This window comes from Lycorma delicatula, chromosome 2, assembly GCF_047948215.1.
Source record: "Lycorma delicatula isolate Av1 chromosome 2, ASM4794821v1, whole genome shotgun sequence".
In the NCBI taxonomy this organism is placed as follows: domain Eukaryota; kingdom Metazoa; phylum Arthropoda; class Insecta; order Hemiptera; family Fulgoridae; genus Lycorma; species Lycorma delicatula.
In genome coordinates this window covers 25,626,807-25,645,985 of record NC_134456.1, presented here as the reverse complement: position 1 = coordinate 25,645,985, position 19,179 = coordinate 25,626,807, and the positions used below count along the sequence as shown (strand labels likewise).

At 27.3% G+C, this 19,179-nt stretch overlaps 1 protein-coding gene across 2 annotated transcripts in view; it reads left to right on the top strand.

Annotated features, from left to right (window-relative positions):
* LOC142320575 (uncharacterized) overlaps positions 1-19,179 on the top strand; it is a 167,293-nt gene that overhangs the window by 99,608 nt on the left and 48,506 nt on the right. The gene's annotated exons all lie outside the window — the stretch shown is intronic.

The following is a 19,179-nucleotide window of genomic DNA, read 5'->3' as shown; positions in this document are numbered from 1 at the left end:
TTTTTGAAGATAAATAGGCTATGTTAAACGGACTTTCCTTCGTAGAAATTACAGAACTGCATTGTACTAAACCGAAATAAGAGCTGTCTACATTTTTCTTTTTCTTATCTAAGATTGACTGAGATTTGAATGAAATCAATAGATTATATATGTAATATATAATATCTATTAATTATGGATTATATCTATAATCAGAATATATATTAATATCTAGTATATTGATGGAAAAGATTGATTATTTTTTTATGTAATGAATTTAATGTATATTTAAAGTAAGGTTATTTATTTATTTATTCAAGTAACTATAACTACTAATCTGCAAAACTGTCAATAATAATGAGGTGAATTTATATTTTGCACATGCCTGATCGGGATTCGAACCCAGAAACTGTGCTGAAATGCAGAAATCTTATTGTTTTTGACAGGGCTTGGCATGGTATATTGCATATGTGTAGAGTGGCTCAAATTTCTTGGGCTAATATTATGTAAATCAAACAGTTTATTTGATGATAGTATAGATACAGTTGTTTATGTTAAAACCAGATTTATGTTATTTTTTTGATACCATTTTGTGGATATGATTTGAACTGCTTTTTCAAAATAAGGCAAGAAAATGTATTTCATCTTGCTCCACTTGGGTTTATAATCACTAGTGAAAGTTTGTTAATTACAGTTTAACTCCTGTGGTGCTAATAGCCTAGACAGTTATAACACAAAATTTATATATATTATAATTATGATAAATACACGAGTATTAATAGCATAGTGGATAAATTTTCCTATTACGGGTTACAGTATTCATTATATAATCATTTCGTGTAGTAAAGAGAAATGGTCTCTTATTGTAAGGCAATATCGTCTGTATTTCGATAGGCTCGGCATAATGTTATGAAACCTTGGTATCTCTGTACACATGAAACCATTTCTCATTTCTCCCAATAATTCTGGCATGGAGTGCTTGTTATTCTTAAGGTTGAATGCCATTTTTGGGAGTGATTTGTGATTCATATCATACCTGCAGCCATAATAATGATTTTGATGCTATTAATCCATTTAATAATTAGTTGACAAAAGTAAACATAATCGATTGGTTTCATTCTTTTGTTTTGCGAATACAAAAATGTTGGTGTAATATTTTAAATGACACAAGTAAAATCTATTTATCGTTATGGAACAAATGCTATTTAATTGATTATTATAAAGCCATTTTCCAATCTGCCGATTATTGATAAGTTTTCATTCGACGGCAAATTTTTATTTGTTCCATTGTTTAATGATTATTCAATTGCTCTATTGTTAATATAACATTTATTTATCTAAAAGCTATTGTTAATTGTCTTTATTTATTTTTACTTTCAAAAAAAATATTTTTTATTCAACTAAATCATATGTTTGTTCTCAGTTGATTTTGAATGTTTTCCCTTTCCTGTACATTACCTATATAAAAAAGCAACAGAATCACTTATATTAGTATTAATATATTATAACAAATATAAAAATTAACTAATTTAGCAATGAAGTAATTATTATACATTTTTTAAATATTATTTTTTTCTTTATATTTCTTTTTAGTTTCCATTTACGGGTTTCTTTATTAAAATTAGAATATATATGACACTATAAAACCAAAAATCCCATCCATTATACTATTCAGATTGTAGCAGACATTTAGGGACAGGTAAAATCCAGAATATATAAAAAAAAAAAACAAACGATAAATATAAAAATTTAAACACGACTGCCTAAAAAACTATTGCTGACAAACATTGCTCTTTAATATAGGATAATTAAAGATTGTTCAGGTGACAATATTGTACCAGCTTAGCCGGTGAACGTTTTGACATTACCTGCGCATCACCGGGGGCTAACAGTCGGCCGTGTTACCAGAAGCTCAGTTTTAGCTTACTGGTTTACAGACGGTCATACAGGTCCTCAAAATTTGGTTTCCAGCACAGAACAGGTATTCAAATAGGCTCATTGATTTTTTGAATAGTAGCCTGAATACGTATTTTAAATTTATAAAAATTTAATTTATATATAGGATATCATTTACGTAGGAAAAAACAGATACGGAATATTTCTAACTTTTAAAGCCAGTTCCAAGTTTTGAAACCTTTAAATAAATTACGCTGTTTAGCAAATGCTTTTGGATTAGACACCAAAAGATTATTCATTTTAATTTTGAAGGCTGATATTATTTATTTTCACTCAAGTAAGTTTGTTTCTTTTATAAATAGCATCGACTGTTATGGCGGTTACCCACACAATACAAAATATAAATAAAAAATTAACCTTTCTGCTGTAAAAGAATTAACTTTTTGAAGATGAATGATAATGAAACAAAATAACAAGTTAGTTTTCCTGTGGTCGTATTAATTTTTAATTAAATAAAACCATTTTGCTACAAGTTATTGAAACCTCTTGGAAATTTTATAAAAGGTCCTTTTGTAAAATTGCAAAAAATTTGTAATTTAGTTAAAAATTTACAGTGGTTTGTTGATTGTCAATGAAAAATACATAACTAAGATTAAAAGAGAACAATTGAGATGTTGCATTAGTTCTGGGGGATGAATACCTTTCATCCCCCCTGCCTTTGACAAACAGCCTGTCTAAACCTCGTGCATTTTGCATTATTGACAAAGCTTACTAGTATGCAACTTAATCTAGTTAACAATATTGAAGAGCACATGTTGCATGTCTAACATTGTAACCTTATCCTTCACTTTGCCTATCTTACTTTGCTTTACATATCAGTTTTAATCCATTTAAAATTCTGCCTACATATTTTAACTTATATATATATATTCTGGTATGTTTTTTTGCACGTGCTGTTATAAATACCATATGCATAAAGCATTATGGTGTAAATATTTTCTAATTTGATATATATTTTTTATAACTTATTTAGTTAAGTAAATGTTACCTTTTTGAGTATAAGTTGTAGAGAAATAGTTTTTTTTTTTTTTAAAGTATTTTTGCCATCCATTCCATTTTTTTTTTTTGTTTTTTCTCCTAAATAAATAAGTAAATCTTGTATTCTGATTGGTTCAAAATAATACATTTATATAGATCATGTCAGGAATGAATAGATATTCTGCACTACTTTATGGATTAAAAAAAGGACCGGCATTGATAAAGGAAAACCACAGTAAAACATTCATTACAAAAACAATCAACGCAGTAAAACATTAAAGCAGCATTACAAAATGTGCATTTAATTATAAAATAAAAAATAGGTTGACCAAAGTCCATATTAATTTTTAAAAATATATAACATGAAATAATATTAAAATAAATATTTGATGATATTACATATATAAAATTCACAATTCAGAAGGCATTAATGAAAGTTATTTGAGCATACATTTATGTTCATGTTGAAAGTTCAGGATCTAAAAATAATCTTAATTGCTGTTATTTAAAAATTCATTGATAGAGTTATATTGCTGCTTCTACTTCTTCTTTTGGTTAGACCTTTTTTGATGTTGCATTTCATTTTTTTTCACCTTATTTTTGTTGTTTTCAGTGCATTTTCATTCTTTCCAAGAGTACTTGTTTTTGCTTTTCTGTAAATTTTCTGAAGCTGTTTTTTGGTTTTTCCTTTTCATTCAGTTAGAAATCCTCATTGTTTTTCAAAACTCTATTGTATTTTTTCCAGTTTAGGGTCTTGGTTTACTTCCCGGTGTCACCCTATTTTTGTTATTCTGTATCTGTAAAAGTTTAATAATTGTTTTGTAAATCTATTGTCACTCATTCCATAATTATGACCAAAAATCCTCATTCTTCTTTTTCGCATTTCTGTTTCTAAATTTTTTATTTCTTGGTAAATTTCTTTGTTAATTTTAGCCCATAACCTTCCTGTGTTCTCTCGGGTTCAAAAAACTTCCTTAAGGTTCTTTCTTCTTTTAAAAGATTTCTTACATTAAACTTCCCTAACACTTGCTTCTGTAAAAATTGTATAAGGCTTCTGTAAAAATTACTGTTTTGTAGTGTCATAGTTTAGCTTTGTAGCTTAAGAGTTTGTTATTATTAACATTCTCAGTCTGTAAGCTGTTTGGAATTTTACAAATCCTACTTTTAATTACTTCTTTTCTGAGTACAGTTACTAACTCCCCAAGATACTTAAATTTACGTACTTTGTGTATTTTGTTTTTGTTTTTTTCAAAGATTATTTCTATATCGCTTCTACAAAACAACACATTTTAAATTTTCTTTTAAATAGATTGGGAGCATGATTTTTTACTGACTATTTTTCTTTAATAATGGCTGTTTCTCATAACACAAAAGCAGTTCACAAAAATAGTTTTGTTATCTGGTTTAATCGAAGTGGACTGTTTTTTTTTTTTTTAAAGATTGAGTGACTATTCTTTTTATTAAAAATTACACATTCATAAATATGAAAAAACAGACAACATAGAATTTTTAATTTACTAAATATCAGTCTTAATGAGTCATATTTGTGGGTGGCAAACGCTAATCTGACGGTCTGTTTTTGTATCTTGAAAACTAGTTGTGATTTTTTTAAGGTAACCCAACAGACAATAAATATATGTAGTCATAATAAATATTTATGATAATGATGACAAGTTTTATTAAAATACTACAAACCAAACAAATTTGGTTTGGTTATGATGCAAACAAAAAATCAGTTGCATCATTCAATGATACAAAGTCATCTAATGAAATATACAGAAATTTTTCTTTATAAACGCTAGAAATGATACTATCATTATCATTAATGGGAATTATATCTATGCAATTAGCAATTGCATATTTTTTTTTACATTTACCCAATAAGTACAGTGCTTTTTTGTTTTATCAATATTTAAAGTTACATGTTTACAATCCATCCAGTAAATAACTTTTTGAAGTACTAGCATAGAATTTTTAAGTCTTTAAATAATTATTTTCAGATGTAGATGCAGTTGTGTCATCTACGAAGAGGAAGTAGCATGTACTTCAGATCTAAATTTAACAATATTTTTTTACACACACGCGCGTGCACATACATATACGTAAAGGGTCTAGAATTGCAATAAAACAGAACGTTTGTGTAATATCAACCAAATTTTTTTTTTAACCTTATAACATTACATTATGTTTGAAAAACAAGACCTCCTCGGCTTTGCTTGACATACCCAAATCTATCAACAAAATTTTGCTTGACTCTTTCACACAAATCATCTTGAATTCCACTATTAATGTGATGATTATTTGCTTTCAAGTCATCAGTGTTAGTGGTTTGTTGCTATAGACTTGTGACTTACCATAACCTAGAGAAAAAAGTATAAGGAAGTCAAATCACATGATCTTGGTAGCCAATTGACATTACCATTTCATGAAATTATAGAATCACCAAACTTATGACACAACAACTGAATTGTTTCAGCAGCTATGTGGCATTTTCCTGTTGAAACCACATCTCTTTCAAATCAGAATTTTCCAAATTTGCGAACAAAAAATCATGAATCATAGCTCGATAACGTTCACCATTTACTATAATAGCACCTCATAAACATAAGCACCACTGTTATTTTTTTTGTTGGATGTAATGGTCGTTGTTGAATCATTTGTGGATTGGTATCGCCCCAAATATGGCTAGTTTGTTTTTTAAAACCAACCAAAAAATGATCTATGAGTCCACTTTGAGCTGTGCTATAGTCCTGTCAGCAAACTGTCTATGCAAAGAATGGTCCTGTGGCTTTAATTCTTGAGTTAGTTGAGTCGTATGTGGATGTGACCAAGATCTTGAACACAAAATTCACCATGTTGTTGAAGAAAGGCACAATTCTTGTGAAAAATGTGAAACTATGAAATAATAGTTTGAATAATAATAGTTTATTAAATAAATAATAAATTTCAATTTTCTTGAACACTTACAGCAGCGATAGTGTTTCATCATCAATCAGACAAAATTCTCTTTAAATTTTTTATCCAAACATTGAATTTTGATTTTGTTTAGCCGATCATGTATATCATAAAAATCATGAAGTGGATAATACTTAGTTGTAACAGATTCTATAGTTTGATAATCGATTTTTATGAATTTATAAACATTTTTGAGGCATGTAGTGTTTCATGATAATTTGTCATAAACGGCGGAAAACAAATGATGCTTGAAAAAAAAATAAATAAATAAAAGTTGCCACCACAATCAATCAATGTTTTGCGCTCACTTTGAAAGACTCCTTATATATATATATATATATATATATATATATATATAAATAATATATATCGATTAATCTGAAGCAGCGAAATAGAAGAAAGGTTTTTTATACCATATTGATCCATTTTTTATTAATAATTCATTTTTGACAGTACTTTTCGTCATCATCAGTCTTTTAATAAATTTTTAAAAATTACATGGTCATAAAATTACAAATTTTATTTTATTTCAGGACAGGGATTTTATTTTATTTAAACTCAGTGATTTCTGTTGCTGGATATTGTTTTTCATAAAAGTTTTTCTCGCTCACCATATAAGCTTATTTATTATCAACTAATTCACTAGTTGTAAACATGTACAATTTTCCAAACAGAATTAAATTATTTAATAATTAAATAAAATTTAAATATAAATATTTTAAATAAAATTAAAATTTTGTATTTAATATATTACAAAAGAAATGAAAACACATAAAATGAAAATATAAAAACTGGTAAATAAGTAAAACTATTTTCTTTATATTCTGTTATTTTGGTATATACTTTTGTATGGATAATATTATCAAATAAAAAGTTGTGATACTCTTAATAACAGAATCGTGTGAATGTACATTTTTTAACCACTGGATATTTTTAGTAGATTGTTGAGGTTATGAAAAATATATAAAGGAAGTAGAAAAAATTTGTCCCACTCTTGAAAAGATTAATCAAAATATCTTTTAGTTTTTTGTTACTTTATTTTCCTTTTAACAGTTTCTTGTCGATGGTTGTTATCAGACACTTGTGCAAATATGTTGTTTTCTTTGTAATAGATGTTTACCAGTTGCTTTTATATGATGTTATATGTAAATTTTTTAAATATAGTAATCTATATTACATTATACTACAATTTTTAATAAGTTTTTGTTTTCTGTGATAAGCTGAAAAATCACAGTAGAAGAAATTATTGCTGAACTAACTTATAGTTGACCATCTTGCATTATATTTTTAAATTCTTTGTATAATTTACTATATTATGCCAGCTGTGCAATTGATATTTTAAGTAATAGGGGCACAGAATATTTTAAACTTGAATCTCACTCCATGAACTGAGTATTGTTCTGTTTTCATAACACAACTTACATTTGGATCTCTTTTGTGCTAGTTTCTTTACATAACCGTTGCTTAAAATACTTGTGGTTATCATTGTTTAAATTCATTTGACGTTACACAGACTACTTTTTCTTTCTTTTTTTAATTTACGTTGGAATTTAATATGCGTTCACATTTAAGTGATTTTTTTTTTCATTTTTTATTGGTTTATTGGTGGTAGTATGTTATTCTTTAAAGTATCAACATTTCCTTTTTATGATTAAGATGCTAATTTAATAAGTGTAATTCTTTTTTTTGAATGGATTTGATCTAAAGGTAGAAAAATTCAAAACCCAAATACTTGGGACTAAATAGGTGGAATTAAAATATTTATATTATACTCATCTATTTTTAATGGGTATCTGTGTCTTTATTGCCCAGGCATTAAAGATCCATATATATTATTATACAATTGTCCCTTGTCATTAGTGTGGGTGGGGGTTCCTCTGCCTTCCTCAGTCCTAATACTACAAATAGAATGATTAAATATTTACAATTTTAATGAAGTTAATGTATGATTTTAACATAGTCCTTTTGTTACATCCTTGTCTACAATCTCTGCAGTTATTTTAACACCGTAATACTGATTGAAATACAGAGGGGGAAATCATTCATCTTAAGATGTATGACCAATTGTTTCTCCTTTCATTCAATTAATTTATATTTCTGTCTTTTTTCCATAAATAACTATATAGGAAACATTTTCAGTAGATGAAAAAAAATAGGAAACCATTTCAGTCTTCACTTTCTCTGGTAAGCCTTGCATTGAATGTTATTCTTAGTATGGCTATGCAATTTTTGGGAGTGACTTGTGATTCATGTTAGATTGCCATGATATTTCACATCATATTCCACCATTGTACATCACCTGGTATGAATGAATAATAAATAAGTAAGTTTATAATCTTATTAAAAAAATTTTACTTTTTTATCTTTATTTTGTATCCTTACAACCTGTTAATTAGATACCCTAATGAAACGGTTGTAAGTAATCTTATGTTGTTTAGGGAGATAATAGTCACTCCAAAAAAAAAGCAAGGTACCATACCATACTCAAGAATATTCACTATGCTAAAGAAAATAAGAAATGAAGTATTTTCTTGTTTCTTTCTTGAGTCAAATATATTGTTGCATATAGGTAGATCGGTGTAGTATTCACGTGTACTAGGCCTTTGATTTAATATAATCTGTAATGTTGCCTTTGTGTAATATTTTGGGAGCAAACCAGCATATATCATATAATCATATATGCTTATGAGTTAATATTGTTATTCAATATGACTGATTTATTTTTTATTTATTTTAAATACCATTGCTTTTTCAGTTTTTTACCATTTTATTAGTTTTAAAATTTTGCATTGACAAAGGCACATTAGTTAAAAATTATTACACTTTACAACTTTAAATACATGTCTGAAAACACTGTTTAATTGTTTTATATTGTAGTAATATCAATGCTGGATATATTTTTATATCTAACATAAAATTATTAGTATTATGCAATATTTGCGCTTATGTTTGAATGATGAATATCATCATTAATACTTTTAGTATTCAGTCATCATATCTGTGTTCAACAATTATTATTTGCACCATGAATAAAAAATTCTCTATTTTCGTTTGGTTTATGTATTATGATGTAATACTATAATTATATATGTACAAAGGAATTTATCCATTGATCAGTTTTTGCAATAATTTTGTAAAATTCATAATCTTTACAATATTAAATATAATTACTAGGATATTTAATTTTTTTTTCAATTTACTAATTATTATACATTATTTAAATGTGTAAAAGTTTTCCTTTTCCTAAGTAGTAGTCTTATGATGAAACACAGTTTTTATTATTTCTGTAAAACTATTCTGAGTGTATGGAAAATCTTGTGGCTTTACATAAAATGATAACTGAATTATTTATATAAACAGTAAATTACACACATAATTTTTCTTTCAAAATTAGGGATTTTGGAACAGGCAGGCCTTTTCTCACTGTAGTGATTAGGCAAAACCCTGGCGCTGCTGTGATTCAGAGACAAAGGAAAGTGTCAGCTGGAGCACAAGTAAATTGAAAATATTATAAACCTTGGGCATTTTATTAATACACTATTTCATAAATTGATTTTGTTTAATTGGCAGGTGAAATGGTAAACCAAATGCATTTTATGATACCACAGCTTTAAAAAAGAATATTTAATGTATTAAAAATTAAAATGAAATAAAATAGAAATTTCCATCCAAAATTTTTATCTGCCTGATTACTGTAACAGTAGTCAGGAAATGGGCACAAGATGAAATCACTTACAAAAATTGTATCATTCCCAAGCATCCCACCTACGTTTATTATAGAAAGTTGGATATGAAATGTTTTCTGATGTTTTCTTCATTTAAGTGAAATATACTTGATATATCAGCATGCCAAACCCATTTAAATGCAGATGATTTTCCACCTTATGGATGACACCTTCAGTTTGTTCACTACAGGAAACTGGATAGGTGTTTATTACTTGCAATAAAAGTAAACTCGGATTAGTGTTGTTTAAGCATTAATTGCTTGTAAGTAACGTTTTCCTAAGAAAGACTATGTTCAATGGTATAAAGCAACACATTAATACATTCATTTCTTCCTCTGTGATACAATCTATATATATTATTTCCACTTAATAGTAATAGTTTGTTACTTTAATATTTTGTTTCCTACATTTAAAATCACATATACTTTAAAAATAGGTAAATGAAATATATTATAATTATATTTAATAAAAAAGATAAGTGCAAACTATATTGTGTTGTCTTAAATCTACAAAATAATTTAGATTAGCTTCCTATCAATATTTTCTCTTATAACTCATTAAAGTTCCATTATCTACATTTTCTTAACTATTTTATTTATTCAGTTTATTTAAGAAAGTTAAAAACCATTTTGTCCAATTTTCAAGAAAGATATTTTGCTTTATAAATTTTATTTTCTGCTAATAATGTTGAATTTCCAAAAGTAGTAAATATTAATAGTAACAAATCTCTTATTATACTTAATGATTAGGGTTTGTCATTTTCAGAATACTGTAAACATAATACTTAATAGAGAATTTTACCTATGTTTATATTTTTTTGAGGTTCCTAAGCTTTATCTTTTATTTCAGTTTTGAAGTCTACAAAATGCTCATCTTGAAAATGTGTTAATAAAACCCATAAAATTAGTATAAAAAAGAAATTCAGGAATTCTCAATTAACTAATCTTATAACAAACAGTTCACTGATAAAGTTTGATAGTCATACTCAATATGTAATCATTTGAGGTAAAATAATCACAATATAATTTGAAGATAGAAATAATTAATAATATTTTAGATGATAAATTAAAATTAATTTATTATTAATTTTGAGTCAAAGAGAATAAATAAAATGTTTCACTGATTTTAAGCTAACACATAGAAAATACTTTTTTATTGATATTTTACCTGAATGACACTTTTTAAATAGCATTAACACATTGGCTCATTTATATTATGCTAGCACAGGTAATATAGCAGTTCATGTGTTAGAATTAATATCATGTTTGATTTTTTGCATTGAAATTGTAAATGAATGAATGAAAATGTTATTGTACCTGTTATTAATATTTTCTTATTTGTTTGATGTTTGTGATATAGGGTCTTTAGTTTGTAATTCAATATTTGTTGAAGAATTTGTGAAATTATTTAGAATTATATTGTTGAAGACAAATTTCTTTAGTTTTGTGACATTTTGTTCTTGTATCTGTAACTTGGATATTTTAGACAGTGATAATTATAAAACTAGAGTTTTATCAGTTTTTGATCATCTTGTTGATTTAATTGTAGAGTCTTCTTATTCCCTTTCAGACCTCAGAAGAAGCCATGAAAAAAATGTGCTTGCACACACATGTACATTGAAACATTACTGATTCAAAACCCAAAGAAATACTAAAAGGATTTAAATTATGAGATTTTATTTGTACGTCTTAAGTTTTCTGATAATTTGTTTCTATCTGTGAAGACTGAATTACTTATACATTTTAAAAATATTTAACTTAATAAATATAATCAAACTGCAGTTTAATAAAATTATTTTTATTAATTAACTTCAGATCATTCTCCTTAAGTGATGGCTACTAATTACACCATAATTGGCTGGTGAATTCCCTGCTCAGATTTAAATTTTGTCCAGTTTTAAGCCATATTTAGCTAAATTATAGTTCAGAAATCTTACTTTAAATCTAAAAATTATTTTTCTGGAAAAGTAATGTATTATTTATTAATTATAGCAATAAAGAATATTTATGTTCCTTTCCTGCTATTGATGGAGAAATATTACAGTAAAATTTTCAGTATGCTTTTAGTTTTTTTCATAACTATTTCTGCTTTCCTTTTGGTGTGGTATTGTATAAAAAAAAAGTCACTGCTTTGTAGAAATGAAAAGAAAAACAGTAGGCATCTAATCTTATTAGTTGTAAAAAGGTTAGTTACTTTAATATTTTGTTTTCTACATGTAAAATCAATTATAAAAAGATAAAGTACAAATTATTTATATAATATTGTCTTAATATAAATTAATATTAAAAAAAAAAACATGTGTACCACATGTTACATGTGTTTACATGTGGTGTAAAAATTGTCCTGGGGGAAAACTAAATAGTAAAAAATTCCAAACAAAAATGAAGTTATAGCTTAATTATACATTTCTAATCAACAAATAATTAAACAGTGGTAGCAAATGAGTGCAACACTTGCTACTAGAACATTGAATTGTATTGAAAATTACTAAATACAGTTAACAGGTGCTGTACAGAGCACTTGTAGGTGACTGAAGAATGGATTACAAACTATATCATAAGTAACTTCTATATGATAAGAAAAAAAATTATAACTCATGTCTTTGCATGTACACTAAAAAAAAAGGTACTATCATTCCAAGGAGCTTAAAGTAAAAACTTTTTCTTATTATAAAAACAGAGTAAACACAGCTATTACTAACCAAAAATTATTACTCAATACTTTGTACTGTACTTTATAGAAGATTATGTATTACTTATAGTTTTGTATATTACTGATAGAAAATAACAATTATTTTTATTTTCTTCTCCCTGAGATAGAATATCTGTTGCAGAGTGTTTCTAGTCTTCCAGCACTATCAAAAATAATCTCTTGAATTATTCTTGATATTCTTCTTTTGAGCCTAGAAGGGTAATTGCAAGCCAATTTGTATTTTCAATGTTTTTAATATTGAGTTTGAATTTCTTAGCTGCTTTCAACATCTTTAATTTTTTCTTTCATCAGGTTACATTTCTTTCTCTTCCTTTTGCTGTACCTCTCTAACAATGCCTTTTACATGTGATGCACTTGTAATTATATTCCATTATTTTCCCTAGTTGCGTATAAGGAGTTTTAACTTGGTTTGTTGGTCACGTATTAAGGCATAATTTTAATTAATTTGATATAGAGGAATATGTAGGAAGCAAAGATTGTTTTCTGTATAAAAGACATTTGAAGACCTGCGATATAGTAAATCTGAGGTAAAAAAATTTGCAAATTTTGTAGAGGATAAAGATTACACAGACAAAAACAGAATGGAGAATAGTAAATAGCATCAGATGATTTATAATTGTAAAATATATATATATATATATTTATATATATATATATATATATATATATATATATACGATTAGTCGCCTTCAATGTTGGAGATTTAATAAATATATAGCAATTTATTTTATATACCATTCATTTTACATATTAAAATAACAACTCGATTATGAGCAGTAGTTACTGAATTTATTATTTTCCTTACTTTTTCCTGTTTAGCCTCTGGAAATTACCGTCAGGTATTACTTCACAGGCTGAATGAGGATGATATGTATGAGTGTAAGTGAAATGTAGTGTTGTACAGCCTCAGTCTCAGGTCGACCATTTCTGAGATGTGTGGTTAATTGAAATCCAACCACCAAAGTACATTAGTATCTATGATCTAGTATTCAAATCCGTATAAAAGTAACTACCTTTACTAGGACTTGAACGCCGGAACTCTCAACTTCCAAACCAGCTGATTTGTGAAGACACATTCACCACTAGACCAACCTGATGGGTTTGAATTTATTATCTAGATAATCAAAACATTACTGTTTTGATTATGCTAATGTTACTATTACTGCTCGCCAATTTTGTCTAATTAACCATAAATGTACAAATTATGTTTGTTATTCTCCAGAATTAGAGATAATTAATCAAATTCACCAGTAATTATGCATAATCACCAGATAATTCAAATTTACTATAATATATATATGTATATATATATATATATATATGCGAGTATAATTTAACTTCTTAATAGGCTACTTATTAGATTTATTAAAGGAAATGTAGGGACACTTCTTAAAAAGGTGATCATATGTTGTAAATGTTATCATTTTGTCATGAAATAAAGAAATAAATATCATTATTGAGAGACTACTATTAATAGTATTAATACTATTAATAGTAGTCACTGTCACCTTTTTTGAAACTAAATGGTTTTTTTTTAATTACGTACCTGCAGTGATTTGTTATGAGTGGGTCAATCCATTTGAATTGTCACAAAAAAACATAAGCTGGTTGCTTGACCAATTCAAAAAAAATTGAAACTTACCCACTTGTTTCCTACATGTCTCAAGACCTTAAAACTATTTTTTTTTTTTTAATTTTTTATTTAAGCAGTTTACCTGTGGCAGACATTTTTTTACAGTGCGCAAACTTATTTTTGTGATTGTAAGGGTTTATGGAAAAAATCATAACCAAAAAACAACTATTGGTCCTAGAAGTATGAAACAAAAAGCAATTTATTCATATTTTCTCAAGGTAAAAAATTGTTCCAGTGGTTTATTTACTTTTCTCTATTCTAACTATAAAAAAATTACCAATAAAGTTGAACATGAAAAACGGCTAAATTTCACTATTGGTAATTTTTTTCAAGAGGCACGGATGAGATACAGTTTTAATTATTATTTTTTGTATGTAGGTGTATGTTAGTTGTTTTACCATAAATAATATTAATGGTGATATATTTCAGATTTTGGCTTTAAATAACTCTGATGGGCTGGTGATAAAAATTTTAAATTTGCACAACTTAAAACTTAATTTGGCAAATAAAAACGTCCCTTGTGTATTGTAGTAATTAAAAATTTATAACCTTTCAAAAATTATGAAAAACCTGTTTAAAGTGCTCCAAGGGGGTTTCTTGAATACTTTGGACTTTACATTTTTTATATTTAGCCCCTATGTTGTTGAAGTTGACATTTTTAATATTTTTAAAATAGTTTTTTTTTTTAAATTATTAATTATAGGTTATAATTTAATGATAATTTAACTATTACCAGTAACCTAATACAATTTTGATTCAAAAATGCTTGTAAAACTTACCCAAATTGGAGATTTCAATGAGTAGTCCACATATTTTTTTTTCAAGAATTCCTTTTTTATTTTTATATGGTTTATTTTTGTAAATACTGTCATAAAAAAATAAATTGTAGCAAACTTTTAATTATTCTTCAATGAAATAGCCTGTTTTTTTAGCAATGAAAGTTTATTATTTAGTGTGATTAATCAATAGCTGTGATATCTTTTCTGATAATTCTCTTGAAATTGTGTGAGAACAACCTGTCATTGTAGTTTGTTCAAGTGACGTCAACTTTCTCAGGACTTTGCAGATCGGTACCCACACATTGTCTTGTTGAGACTTTTGAAAGTGATGTACATGGTCCAGCTGGGTGGGAAAAATGAACCTGCACGTCATTTTCGAGGCTAATATCTACCACTTCTATCCACCACTGATCATCATACACGCAAGCAATGGAGTCTTTTTCCTTGAGTGAAAGTGGTACAATTCTTGACACAGGATGTTCTTCATAGTACTTGGAATCTGAAGTAAAGTAATGCATAAAGTAGAGGCATTTTTTTCCCATGGGATGATCCAAAGAAGTGCCATTTGGCTTCAAGGTTGAAGTCTTTTTTGTGACTACACAAATTAGCAAAATTATTTTATTTTTTTACTGACTTGAAGCACCACCAGTAAAATAGATGAGTTTTTTAATGTTCTGCTGTAGTTTTTTAATGGTCTGTTAAAAGTTTTTGAAAGCAATAAAATGTTGATATATCATGTTTCAAGTAATTATTTAAAATATGGAGACTTTTGTTCTCAGATTACATCATTCTCCTAGAAATAGAACACAAAAGGGGTAAATTGCGGCTTGGCTGTTTACCCATTGGAGGCTTTGTATCTTATCTTGAACAAGAAATGAAACTTTTTCTGTCAACCCCAAACATTTTTCTTCACCTAAGTCTGATTCTTTCTTGAAAAAACTGAGCTTGAGATTTTGACGTGAAATGGTGAGTTTTCAATTTTTCCACCAGCGATTCAAAAAACTCATCTTTGGTCTGAAGAACAGTAATCATCTCCGGTCTATCAGCTGTTACCCATTGTTTGTACACTATTGTATGTGGCAACACATCATACTCTTCGAAAAAGTTGAGCATGTCAAACATTGGTTGCTTACCTGGACATTTAGTGCACACATTCATCATACAGCTGTAGTTATCCTTATCACAAACAAAGATGTCTGTTAATTCTTTATAATCAACATTAAGTTTGGGACCATCAGTCATGAGTTTTTTGTTCTGGTGGTGGGGCAGACATAAACTGGATGAGTCCCAGAACACAAGATACACCATTTTGGATGGAGTTCGCAGAACTTTGATCTTCCAATCCTTTCCTCAGGGTTTTCACTTTTGAAGGAGACGTACAATTCATTTAAGTTTATCAGAACAAGGCGCTACTGCTTATGCACTTGACACCAACACACTTACTAACACAATCCTTTTTACCAGGGCACAGCCTGCTATTATTGTCATCTTCTTAAAATAACACATCTTTTTTCATTTTGTTGTTACTAATTCCTGTTTTATGTCTTTTACCTAACTCCGGTAGAATGCCTTGCTGCTCATTAACTAATTTTTTAGTAAGTCTAACCAAACGCTCAGACACATTGAACTCTGATACTGTTGTAGATCTGGTCCAAGATTGGGGAAGTAAACTGACTTATTCTTCATTCAATAACACATTTGTTTCTTTTAGTTTTAAAATAAGATCATCATATTCACATGAAGAAGATTGAGCTGAATTTTCAGAAACTTTTGAGTCAAAATACAATTCAAGATTCTTTTTTTAATTTTTCAGATACCTTATCTATTTTAAATTTTAATGCTGATGGCCTTTGATCCGTGGTTAATTTTTTCAATTTTGATAGAGCTGTTACACCCAAACTGCTACAAGCAACATCCAGTTGTTCAATATTGAGATGTGGGGCAATGTATTGCTCTTGGTCTTCAGATTCAAATAGTTATTTGTTCTGCTGAGAAAAAATACTTATGAAACAGTTAATACAAAGAGACTTTCAGAAACTAAATTTAAATTTGGAAAAATGTGTTTTTTAAGAGCTTGCTCTAATGATATTTGTCTAAGTTTTTCTTAACTGGTTTTTATGAGTTTTCAAAGGGTCACAACAGAACTGTCCATAAAGGTGACTGAATTTTAACAAAACCCTTTTTTTATGGTATTTACAAACATTAGTGATATCTGAATTAACGTATAAAAAATAAGTTGTTTGTTTTCATCACTAAATTCATAAATTTAATGAGTTCTTTTGCCACTATACACTGTTTTATGTGAAAACTTGAAAATAATGTAAAAATTTAACTGATTTTAAAATTTGCAATTATAATTTTATTAAGTAAAACTTATTTATTTAATAAACACCTTCAAACACAGAATGAAATTTGAGACACTTGGTAAAGATGTGAACAAGTCACTGACTAATGTCAGACTGACCAGTCTGTAACTACAAAGCTAAATGATGCAACAATCATAAATGAGCATGTTGCAACATGAATTTCCTGACGACTGGAAATGACTTACATAACATGAACACTGCAGTTGAATGGTTCAAACAAGTCTATTTCAACTATAGTAATAAGGATAAAAATGTTAAAGTGCCAAGAAGACAAGAAACTTCCTTGGAGCAATTATTTAGTAAGTCAAAATACTATAGCTTTTAACAGGTTTTTCATGATTTTTGAGAGGTTATAAATTTTATTAATACAGTACACAAGATTTATTTTTTATTTGACATAAACATCTACAAAAGCACTGTAAGTTGTGCAAATTTGAGATTTTTATCACCAGCCCCATCAGTTATTTGTAGCTAAAGTTTGATTTTTTTTTAAATTAGTTTTCAAAAATTCATAAAATTTTAGGAATAAATATATCACCATTAATATTATTTATGGTAGAACTACTTACATATACCTACGTATAAAAAAAATAATTAAAACTGTGTATATCATCCCTGCCTCTTGAAAAAAATTACCAAAAGTGAAATTTCACCATTTTTCATGTTCAACTTTATTGGTAATTTTCTCATAGCTAGAAGAGAGATAGGTAAATAAACCACTGGACCAATCTTTTACCTTGAGAAAATGTGAATAAATTTCTTTTTGTTTCATCTTTCCAGGACCAATAGTTTTTTAGTTATGATTTTTTTCCGTGAATCCTTACAATCATAAAAATAGTTGTGCGCACTGTAACATAAATGGCCGCCACAGGTAAACTGCTTAAATAAAAAATTAGAAAAAAATAGTTTTAAGGTCCTGAGTGAGACATGTAGGAAACAAGTGGGTAATTTTCAATTTTTTTTAATTGATCAAGCAGCTACCCTTGGATCACTTCAAATGAAATGATCCAAGTATGATCATCATCACTAACTAATTGTTGAATGTAACATTTCACATTTTCTATTAGTACTCATTTAGGTATTATATAAATTATGTTTTTATTTCAAAAAATGTTTTGAAATAATGTAGTATGAATCCAAGACATCATTTTCCTTTCTAATTTCTATTGTCCAGGTGTAAAGAAAACTAATGAGCTTTACAAAAATAAATTTCTTAAACATGGTTTCTGCTGATATATTTTAAAAACAATCAATATAAACAACCAAATTTTTTGATATTTCCCATAATTATTTTAATATACATAATTTAGAAAGTTTTTACATATATAGTAACCATAAAAATTTAATTAATGAACAAAAATTTTTTAAAGGAGATAAATTATTTAAATATGTTCTAAATACAAATATAATGGGATAATAATTATAAACAACTAGAATATCATATTTGATAAAATGGTTTCATTTAATTCTATTTTATTCCACCAGAATTCTCTATATCGTCTTCAGTATACTGTTGACATTCAGTCATGACTGTGTACTCATTTTAATTTTTGACGTATTATAATATTTTTAATCTCCTGATGATGGTTTGAAAAAACCGAAATATCTTGAGAACATATATCTTTTTTGCTGGTAAGGTGGTTATAGAATTTTTAATTATTTTTTATTTCTAAAAAACTGGTAATGGAAAGTCTTAAGAAAAAAAAATTGATTCGTATCATTTTGCTTCTTGTAGTTAATCTACTATATATATGAGATACCATATTGTACTGCCTAGGCCAGATGTTAAAAAATCTTTTTTCTTCTGAATAATTCTTGTAAATCCTTTGTCCTGCAATGGTGATAGAGAACTATCAGGATCAGTTGCAAACATGTTTGGGTGGGCTTATACCATACTAACCATAAAATGTATTTAAGGAAATTAGTTTTTTAAAAATGTAGCATTCACTAAAAGAAATATGGAAATGGTTTTTGGTTTAGAAACTATTTATGCATTAGTTTCATAAATGTTATAAAGTATTAATACTTTAAAGTTTTAAAGTATAATACTGTAAGTATTATAAAGTATTGATTGTATAAATAAATATTTAAAAAGT